Source organism: Callospermophilus lateralis, chromosome 1, assembly GCF_048772815.1.
Source record: "Callospermophilus lateralis isolate mCalLat2 chromosome 1, mCalLat2.hap1, whole genome shotgun sequence".
Taxonomy (NCBI): domain Eukaryota; kingdom Metazoa; phylum Chordata; class Mammalia; order Rodentia; family Sciuridae; genus Callospermophilus; species Callospermophilus lateralis.
This window is the reverse complement of record NC_135305.1, coordinates 167,622,772-167,631,096: the sequence shown is the minus strand read 5'-3', so window position 1 is coordinate 167,631,096 and position 8,325 is coordinate 167,622,772. Positions and strand designations below refer to the sequence as shown.

General features: G+C 43.1%; 1 non-coding gene across 1 annotated transcript; it reads left to right on the top strand.

Moving 5' to 3' along the window:
- The first annotated feature begins 2,053 nt into the window (after window positions 1-2,053).
- Window positions 2,054-2,126, top strand: Trnav-cac (transfer RNA valine (anticodon CAC)). Its single transcript has one exon. It is a non-coding gene; the product is annotated as a tRNA-Val (tRNA).
- Window positions 2,127-8,325: the final 6,199 nt, after the last annotated feature.

Here is an 8,325-nt window from a genome sequence, read left to right as displayed (position 1 = left end):
TCCTTGAGGGGTCTCATTTTCCCCCCTCCCTCCCTGCTCTGCCAGGGATTTCCTCTTCCAATCAATTGCTTTCACTTAAATCCTTTTCTGAGGATCAGTTTTTAGGGGCTACTTCCAAAGAACATATCTTATGGTTTTTAATCTAAAAATTATAATAATGAAGCAAAAAAAAAAAAAAAACCAAGGAAAAATAAACATAAAACAAGGCTACCTACTCACTATTATTTCCTGTTTTCAAATGCAATCCCGGCTAACTCGCTGTTAGAACCCAAGGAGAATCCAGAGGCAGGTGCGGAGAGGGGTTGACCTCTTCAAAACTTCTAAATCACCAACAGATTTTGCAGACTCCTAGTGCCAGCCTCAGTTTCCAGCTTTGATGATTCGGTCTCATCCTGGAAAATTGAAATTTAATGTTTAATGTTGGCTTTAGTGACCACAGTGGATATGCTGACCACAGTGGATTTGCTTTTCTTTCTGGTCCTTAGATCACTTGGGCGGGGGGTGGACAGGAATTTGATTATGACTTCCCCTTCTTCCTTAGATTGGACTGGTTGTATGTAGGTTTTCTTATGATAAATCTAAAAGAAACCCCTCTGCTAGGAAAGTGACAATAATCGATGGCTCATTTTGCTTCAAACCAAGGGCTTGGCTGAAAATGTGTAGACTCACGTCAGAAAGCAATATGAAAAGAATTCCATACATAGTTTTAGACCATTCTCTGCAGAGGTTGTTCAACAAAATGTCAGGCTAGATCCACAAATAAGACAACAGACCATGCGGACTCCTCCAGGCTTCTGATTTTCATTAAGCTTTTAAAAAGTATGTCGACAGAAAAGCCCAGAAAATGATACATCAAGTGCCCATCAACCCCAGCAAGGCTTTATGAAATCTTAACTCTTTGCCAGAGCCCCCTTTTTTCCTTTTAAAGAAATAAATCACAAATATGCCCCAAATACTGACTACCTCTATTTCTCTTCTTCTCCTTCTCCAGATGTGGATTTTATTTTTATCCTGGGTTTTTTTTTTATCATCATTCCCAAGAATATTTTAATATTTTTACGATACATGCAGGATCCTAAACTACATTATCATTTTTGCATGTTTTTTTCAGCTTTATGTAAGTGGATCGCCGTGCATATCCCACAACTTGATTTTGTACTTAATATCGCCATTTAGAGATTTATCCCTGTATGCCTGCTGAATCTAGCTCACTTGCAACAGCAATAAAACATTCCATTGTAGGAATAAACCGCAATTTGTTTTTCCATTTTCCAGTTTATGAGCACTTAAGTTGTTTCCCGTGTTTTCTGAGAACAAATGATGTTTCTACAAATATTCTTGGACATGTTTTTTTATACATATGTGCAAAAAACTTGTTGTAAAATATAGGCCTGTAGGTGGAAATGCTGGATGATATACTATGTGTGGCTTCAATTTCATTAAAGATCGCCAGTCGACTCTGCGCAGACCCATTTAGAATTGCATCAGCATGTTTGAAATTTCTCTTTCTCCCACATTTGGTATGGATACACTAATATATATATTTTTTGCCAATCGGAAGGCTGTGAACAGTGTTTTATTCTGGTTGTAATTTGCATTTTCCTAATTATTAAGAAAGTTTTTTCTTAAAAAATAAGATTTTATATATTATATATAAACTGAGGCAGGAGGATCACAAGTTCAAAGCCAGCCCCAGCAACTTAGTGAGGTCCTATATCAAAATGAAAAATAAAAATATCTGGGGATGTGGCTAAGTGTCTTTGGTTTAATCCCTGGAGATATATATATATATATATATATATATATATATATATATATATATATATAAAATTTATATATATATATATATGAATGATACTAATCCTTGGTGGGTTTATATACATTGCAAATATTTCCCTTAGTGATTTTTTTGAACCTGATTTTTGGTGTTCTTGGATGAATTTTAATGTAGTCAATTTGATCAATCATTTTCTATGTAGTAAGTTAATTTTGTGTATTGTTTAGGGAATCTTTCCTTACCCTGGAGTCATCCAGATATCTTCATGCTGAGGCTGGGGATATAGCTCAGTTGGTAGAGTACTTGCCTCACATGCACAAGGCCCTGGGTTCAATCCCCAGCACCACCACCAAAAAAAAAAAAAAAAAAAAAAAAAAAAAAAAATGGTCAACAGATATCTTCATGAATTATTTTGTCAGTTTTATAGTGTTACCTACAGGTATAAAATCTACCTGGTGCCAGGTGCAGTGGTGCACACCTGTAATCCCAACAGCTTGGGAGGCTGAGGCAGGAGGACCACAAGTTCAAAGCCAGCCTCAGCAACTTAGTGAGACCCTAAGCCACTCAGCAATACCCTGTCTCTAAATAAAATATAAAAAAGAGCTGAGGTTGTGGCTCAGTGGTTAAACACTCCTGGGTTTAATCCCCAGTCCAAAAAAAAAGTCTACCTGGAGATAGAAAAGAGAAGGGATGAGTTCATTTTTTTCTCTATGGACACTCAAGTGTGCCAGCACCATTTGAAAAGACCATCAATTTTGTACTGCTGTAAATTAGGCATGTTTATGAGGCCATATCTTTGGACATTCTAGACTGTTTTGTTTGCCTGTCTATCTGACCAAGTATCCACTGCACAATAATTCAATGACTAAAGTTTTATAATTTTGATATATCCCAATGCAAATATCTCCCTACACTTCCCACTTTAATCCTAACTGCCTTGGTTTCTCAGAGTTTTTTCTTTTTTCTTTTTCTAAATGAATGATAAGATCAGCTTGGCCAGTTCCATGAAAAATCCTGTGTGTTACCATAAACTAATTTATTGATTTAGGGAGGATTCATATGTTTATGACATTGAGACCTTCTTTTCATAAACATCCCTGTTTATCTTGGCATTGTTTGAAGTGCTTTAACAACAGTTCATCTTTGCTTTCAATGGGTGCTACTCTTCTCAAGTTTCCCAAAGGGAGAAAAAGTAGACTCCTCCTCCTGATGGGAAGTGGCAAGGATCTGGAAAAGCACATGGGACAATAGTGCTGTGACTATTTTCAGAAAGGACATTTGGCTATAGTCTACCTCTGGCCATAGTAATTCATATCCTTCTCATATGCAAAAAAGCCTTTCTATTCCCATGGCTGTCCCATGGGCTCATGGCCTAGGGTCTCGTCCTGGAGATCATCCTGGAATCATGCAATTGAAACACCTTGGGATTTTTGATTCCTCTATAGAGTTTCACGAAACAGCTCCTACAATCTCAAGATATGTCAACTCAAGAAAAAATTTGCCTTCTCCCTCCACAGACGACATATAATGTTGGCCCAGGCATAGGGCAATGGCTACAGAACCATTTTTAAAAAGGAGGTGAGGGTGGGGAGTGGGGGATAGTAATAAAAGGAGGCACATAGGAATCCACAACCATTGTGAAACTCAACAGGGTACATGTTACCAGTTGCTTGATTCCATAACAAAAACAGACTCTGCCTGTTGGTGGGAAGAGACAACTTTTGGTAAGCTCGTGTGGAACTGAAAACCATTTTGGAACATAGAGTTGGCATAGTGATGATGTCCTAAAATACAGTCAGCCAGACACAGTGGCACACGTCTATAATCCCAGTGACTCAGGAGGCTGAGGCAGGAGGATCACAAGTTCAAAGCCACCTTCATTAACTTAGCAAGGCCCTGTCTCAAAATAAAAAAATAAAAATAGCTGTGGATGTGGTTAAGTGGTTAAATGTCCTTGGTTTAATCCCTGGTACTACATATATACATAAAATACAGTTTCTTTCTTTTTTTTTTTGGGCGGGGGGGGTACCAGAGACTGAACTCAGGAGCATTTGGCCACTGAGCCACATCCCCAGCCCTATTTTATATATTATTTAGAGACAGGGTCTCATTGAGTTGCTTACCACCTCACTTTTACTGAGGCTGCCTTTGAACTTGCAATCCTCCTGCCTCAGTCTCCCAGGGGATTACAGGCAGCCTGGACTATAAACACACCCGGCTCATTTTTTTTTTTTTTTTTGAAGAAAATTATTGCATACTATGTCTGGCTTGAACAAACTCACCTGCACAGAACCCAGCACTTGTTCAAATAACTCCACAGTCAAGAATTGTTGAAGGAATGGCTACAGATTTCCTAAAAGAGGCCGATTTCGTGTGCGGATTCAAATGGCGTTTTGTTCACAGGCTTTGAGGCGGCCTCTTCTTATTCTCCAACAAAAAAACTTGTGAAAAATTGAGGAAAATGTAAAGACTTCAACGATAGAAAGTCTAATGGGAATAATTCCCCAGAGTGAACTGATCAAGAAAAAACTATGCAGAATTTCCCTCATGACAAACTCAGGCTTGGTGATAGCCGAGAGTGGATCAGAACAAAGGTGTGGATGGAGAGCTACGAAGAGCAGGTCTGAGCTCCAGAGCGTAAGCGAAAACCAATGTTCCTGTTACTCTGGTGACATCACCAACCAGCTGAAAACTTGGTGCTGTCCAACAGTAGAAATCATTTGTTATGTCTTAGAATTTTTGTGGGCTAGAAATTCAAGCAGGGTAGAATTCAGTACAGCTCAGCTCTGTTCTACAGTGTCCGGTGCCTCGGAAGGGAGACGGAAAACCGGGAGCTAGAATCTTCCACGGGCTTCTTTACTCGCATGTCTGGTGGTCAGTGCTGGCCCTTGATAAGAAGCCTCACTAGAATAGGCTCCTTACAGCTGGATTTCTGTTGTTCTTCTTGGTTGTACATGACAGAAGAGTGTATTGTGACATATCATACATACATGGAGTATAACTTCTCATTCGTTTGTTTTTGGGGGACTGGCTTATTTCACTTAGCATGATAGTCTCCAGTTCCATCTCTTTACCGGCAAATGCCATCATTTCATTCTTTTTTATGGCTGAGTAATATTCTACTATGTATATGTACCACATTTTCTTTATCCATTCATCTGTTGAAGGGCACCTGGGTTGGTTCCATAGTTCACCTATTGTGAATTGAGCTGCTATAAATGTTGACTTACAGCTGGACTCAAAGGGAAAGTGCCCCATGAGAGAAAAAGAGCTGGGCAGAAGTTGTATCGTCGTATACAATGTGATTTGTCAGATTTAAACGTTAATTTCAGCGCTTCAGTACTCTTTAACCTCCAACCCCCTCAATAAAATGATTTGACCTCCCTCCCCCCCCCCCCAAAAAAAAACTTTTCCAAATGTAGCATCATTTCCTAATTCAAATCAATGTGTGTGTGCTCTGGATCTACAGCACTTAGCTCCACTTTAGTAATGCTACTCAATATCAATTATCTAAACACCCATCTGCATCTCTGTGGAAGAAATGAGCTGAAGCAACCCCTGAGCTTTGGGTCCTCAGGAGAGAGGACAGTTGGCTGAGTTTCCCTTGAAGCTAAATCTGCAGAATCGCCCGGATGGGGGAAAGTGACTGGAGGAATGGAGAGTTCCATTAATGGCCCTGGTCGGAGTGACCATTGCAAAAACCCAAGAAGCCTCTACAGGCACCTGTTGGAGTTAACTGAAGGATCCAACGAGTTTTCCAGTGACCCAGATCCCTGTGACTTAAGCCTGGTTTCTGCTAATTCCACTGAAACAGCTGTGGCTCACAAAAAGACGGGGCTGGGGGAAGGGCACTTGAAAGGCTGCAGAGCCAGCCCAGGCCCTGCCCCTCCTCTCTCCACTAGCAACACACCCAGGGTCCTCGGGGAGAAGTACAATAAGAAAACACCTGTGAATTCCTTTTCTCTCTTTTAAAAGATTTCGTTTGCTCCACCTGACCCCAGGGCATGGCCAGATGGATGGAGGCCTGGGGTGGTTCCTCTGTTCTTGGCTGGGTTCCCTTTGCCAATGAATCACCGCACCCCAGGCCTGACAAGCTCTGTTCTTTGCTGATGCTCATCCTCTGGCTGTTCTTGGCGATTCCTCCAAAGCCTTCCCCAGGTGCAAGAATTTTTCAGTGTTTTTATTCTCCCCCATCCTTCCGACTCCTAGACAAAGACCTGGACTCCCTCCCACATCCGGACGGGGAGCCGAAACCTTGAGGATCGGACTGGAGTCCCCCAGCTCGGTGACCTACGAGCTTTGCCACTGTGGACATGTCACGTGACCTCTCGAAGCTTCCAGATCCTTGGAAAGAACTTAATGGTGTCAAAGGACAAAGTTAATAAGGGACTGAGTTTAAAGATCTTAATTGGCTTTATGTTGAATTCTAGAAATAAGGCTTCATTCCACTACGGAGCAGTGTTCAACAGGCTGAGCAGAAGAGCTGGGTTTTATAAACAGAACGGCTGGAAAAAGCAGAAACCAAGGACCGAGAAGTGTGGTGATTTTGAAATTGCTCTCCTTGTTGAGGCCAGCCCAGGAGACAGAATGATAGAGAAATAGCTAATTGGTTGACATCCTATTACTTCAGGTTACTTTTGGTTTAGGATTAAAGGATTAAAGGATGTAAGGATTAAAGCAGAGGGAACTTCATTGTCATGCGGAGTGACTGACTTGTTTGGGAAGTTTAGCTGTGATCCCTGCACTTGTGGCCTGGGTGGGGGAGGAGCTGGGCTGCATACCTGTACAAGACCGAGAGTCCCAGGTCCTTCCCCAGGCCTGGGGAGTCAGAGCGGGCCCAGAGGACATCTTCTGTCTGCTTTTCTTCAGGTGTATTCTGGAAAATCCCAACGCACACTCAAGTCTGAGAAGCCCTTGATGGAAGGAAATTGCAGACGGAATTATCATTCTTTTTTGGTGGTGGGGGGAGGGTATTGGAGATTGAATTCAACACTGAGCCCCATCCCCAGCCCTATTTTGTATTTTATTTAGAGACAGGGTCTCGGGTAAGTTGCTTAGGGCCTCACTAAGTTGCTGAGGCTGGCTTTGAATTTTCAATCCTCCTGCCTTAGCCTCCCAAGCATCCAGGATGACAGGTGTGTGTCCCCATGCCTGGCTGTAATTATCATTCTTGTTTGGAGAAGCAGAGCTCTTCTCTAAGCAGCCTAAAAGACAAGCAGATGATCTTCTAAAAATTTCTCGTCTTGTGATGATCCTATCTGATCTTAGACATTTCTCATCTTCTCATGTCAAATGAACCAGAATCCATGCTCCAAGGGGGGCTTGTCATCTTCTCCTTAGAAATCAATCCCAACAAGGACAGAGGGAACATGAACATCCCCATTCCAGTCGAATGGCAGTGTCATCCTCAGGGAGGCACCACAGGGTCCCTTTCAGGAGTCACAAGAGGGGAGCCAACTACAACAGCCTGTGCCCCAACCTCTCCCCACAGATATATGTGGGAGAGTCAGAAGAGAGACCCAAAACCTGAGCTATGCCAGATGCCGAGGGCCGGCCGGGGGAGAGCAGAGGGGACCAAAGATGGAAGCGAGGTAGACTCTATGAGAAGCCTCATTTCATTTTGTGACCCTTTCCCAAACACAAAGAGCCCCCCTTCAGGGACTCACTAGGCGCTCAGAGCTTCCGGATGCTTTCTGGTTTCAGACACAAGGCAGATGGAGCCTAAAAAAACATTAAAGGTAGGAGGATGAACTGCCTAGATCCTACGATTGCATTTTTCTCTCCACTCAGGAGCTTGGTGGCAGAAAAGAAAAGATTTTTTTTTCCTTCCAGAGAAAGATGGGGTTGTTGGGCTGGGCACAGTAGCACACACCTGTTATCCCAGTGGCTCAGGGGGCTGAGGCAGGAGGATCGCAAGTTCAAAGCCAGCCTCAGCAACTTAGTGAGGCCCTAAGCAATTCGGTGAGACCCTGTCCCTAAATAAAGTATAAAAAGGGCTAGGGAGGGGGCTCAGTGACTAAGCACCCTGGGTTCAAGCTCCAGCACCAAAACACAAAACCAAAAAGCATGGGAACAAAACAGGCATCGCTGATCCTCATCAAGGGGAGCTGCTGACTTGAGGGGATGTCGGTAGACATCACCTATGTGTGCTAGAGGGGACACAGGATAGTACTGACCAGTCTATTTCTCACATGCCCATTTCTTGAAGAGTTCAGCAGGCTTCTGGGAACGTTTGGAACCTTCTCCTGATGGCGAAACCTAGAGTTATTTTAAGGGGATGTTCTAGAATCATTTCAAAGCTCTTGGTGCAGCAGACGTTTGCAGGTTCTGTAGCTGCCAAGGACTGAACCAGGGAGAACGTGCTCCCGTGTGGTAGAAGCGTGGGGCCATGTGAGCAGAGCCCTTTGGAGACATCTAGTGTGCACCTAGCTGGGTCCCACTTCCCTCTTCCCACCCGCACAGCCCCCATTCTTTCCATTTGGAGACCATCTTGCTCTGCAGAGAGAGCCTAAGCAACATTTTTTTTGGGGGGGGGGGAGGGGAGAGGG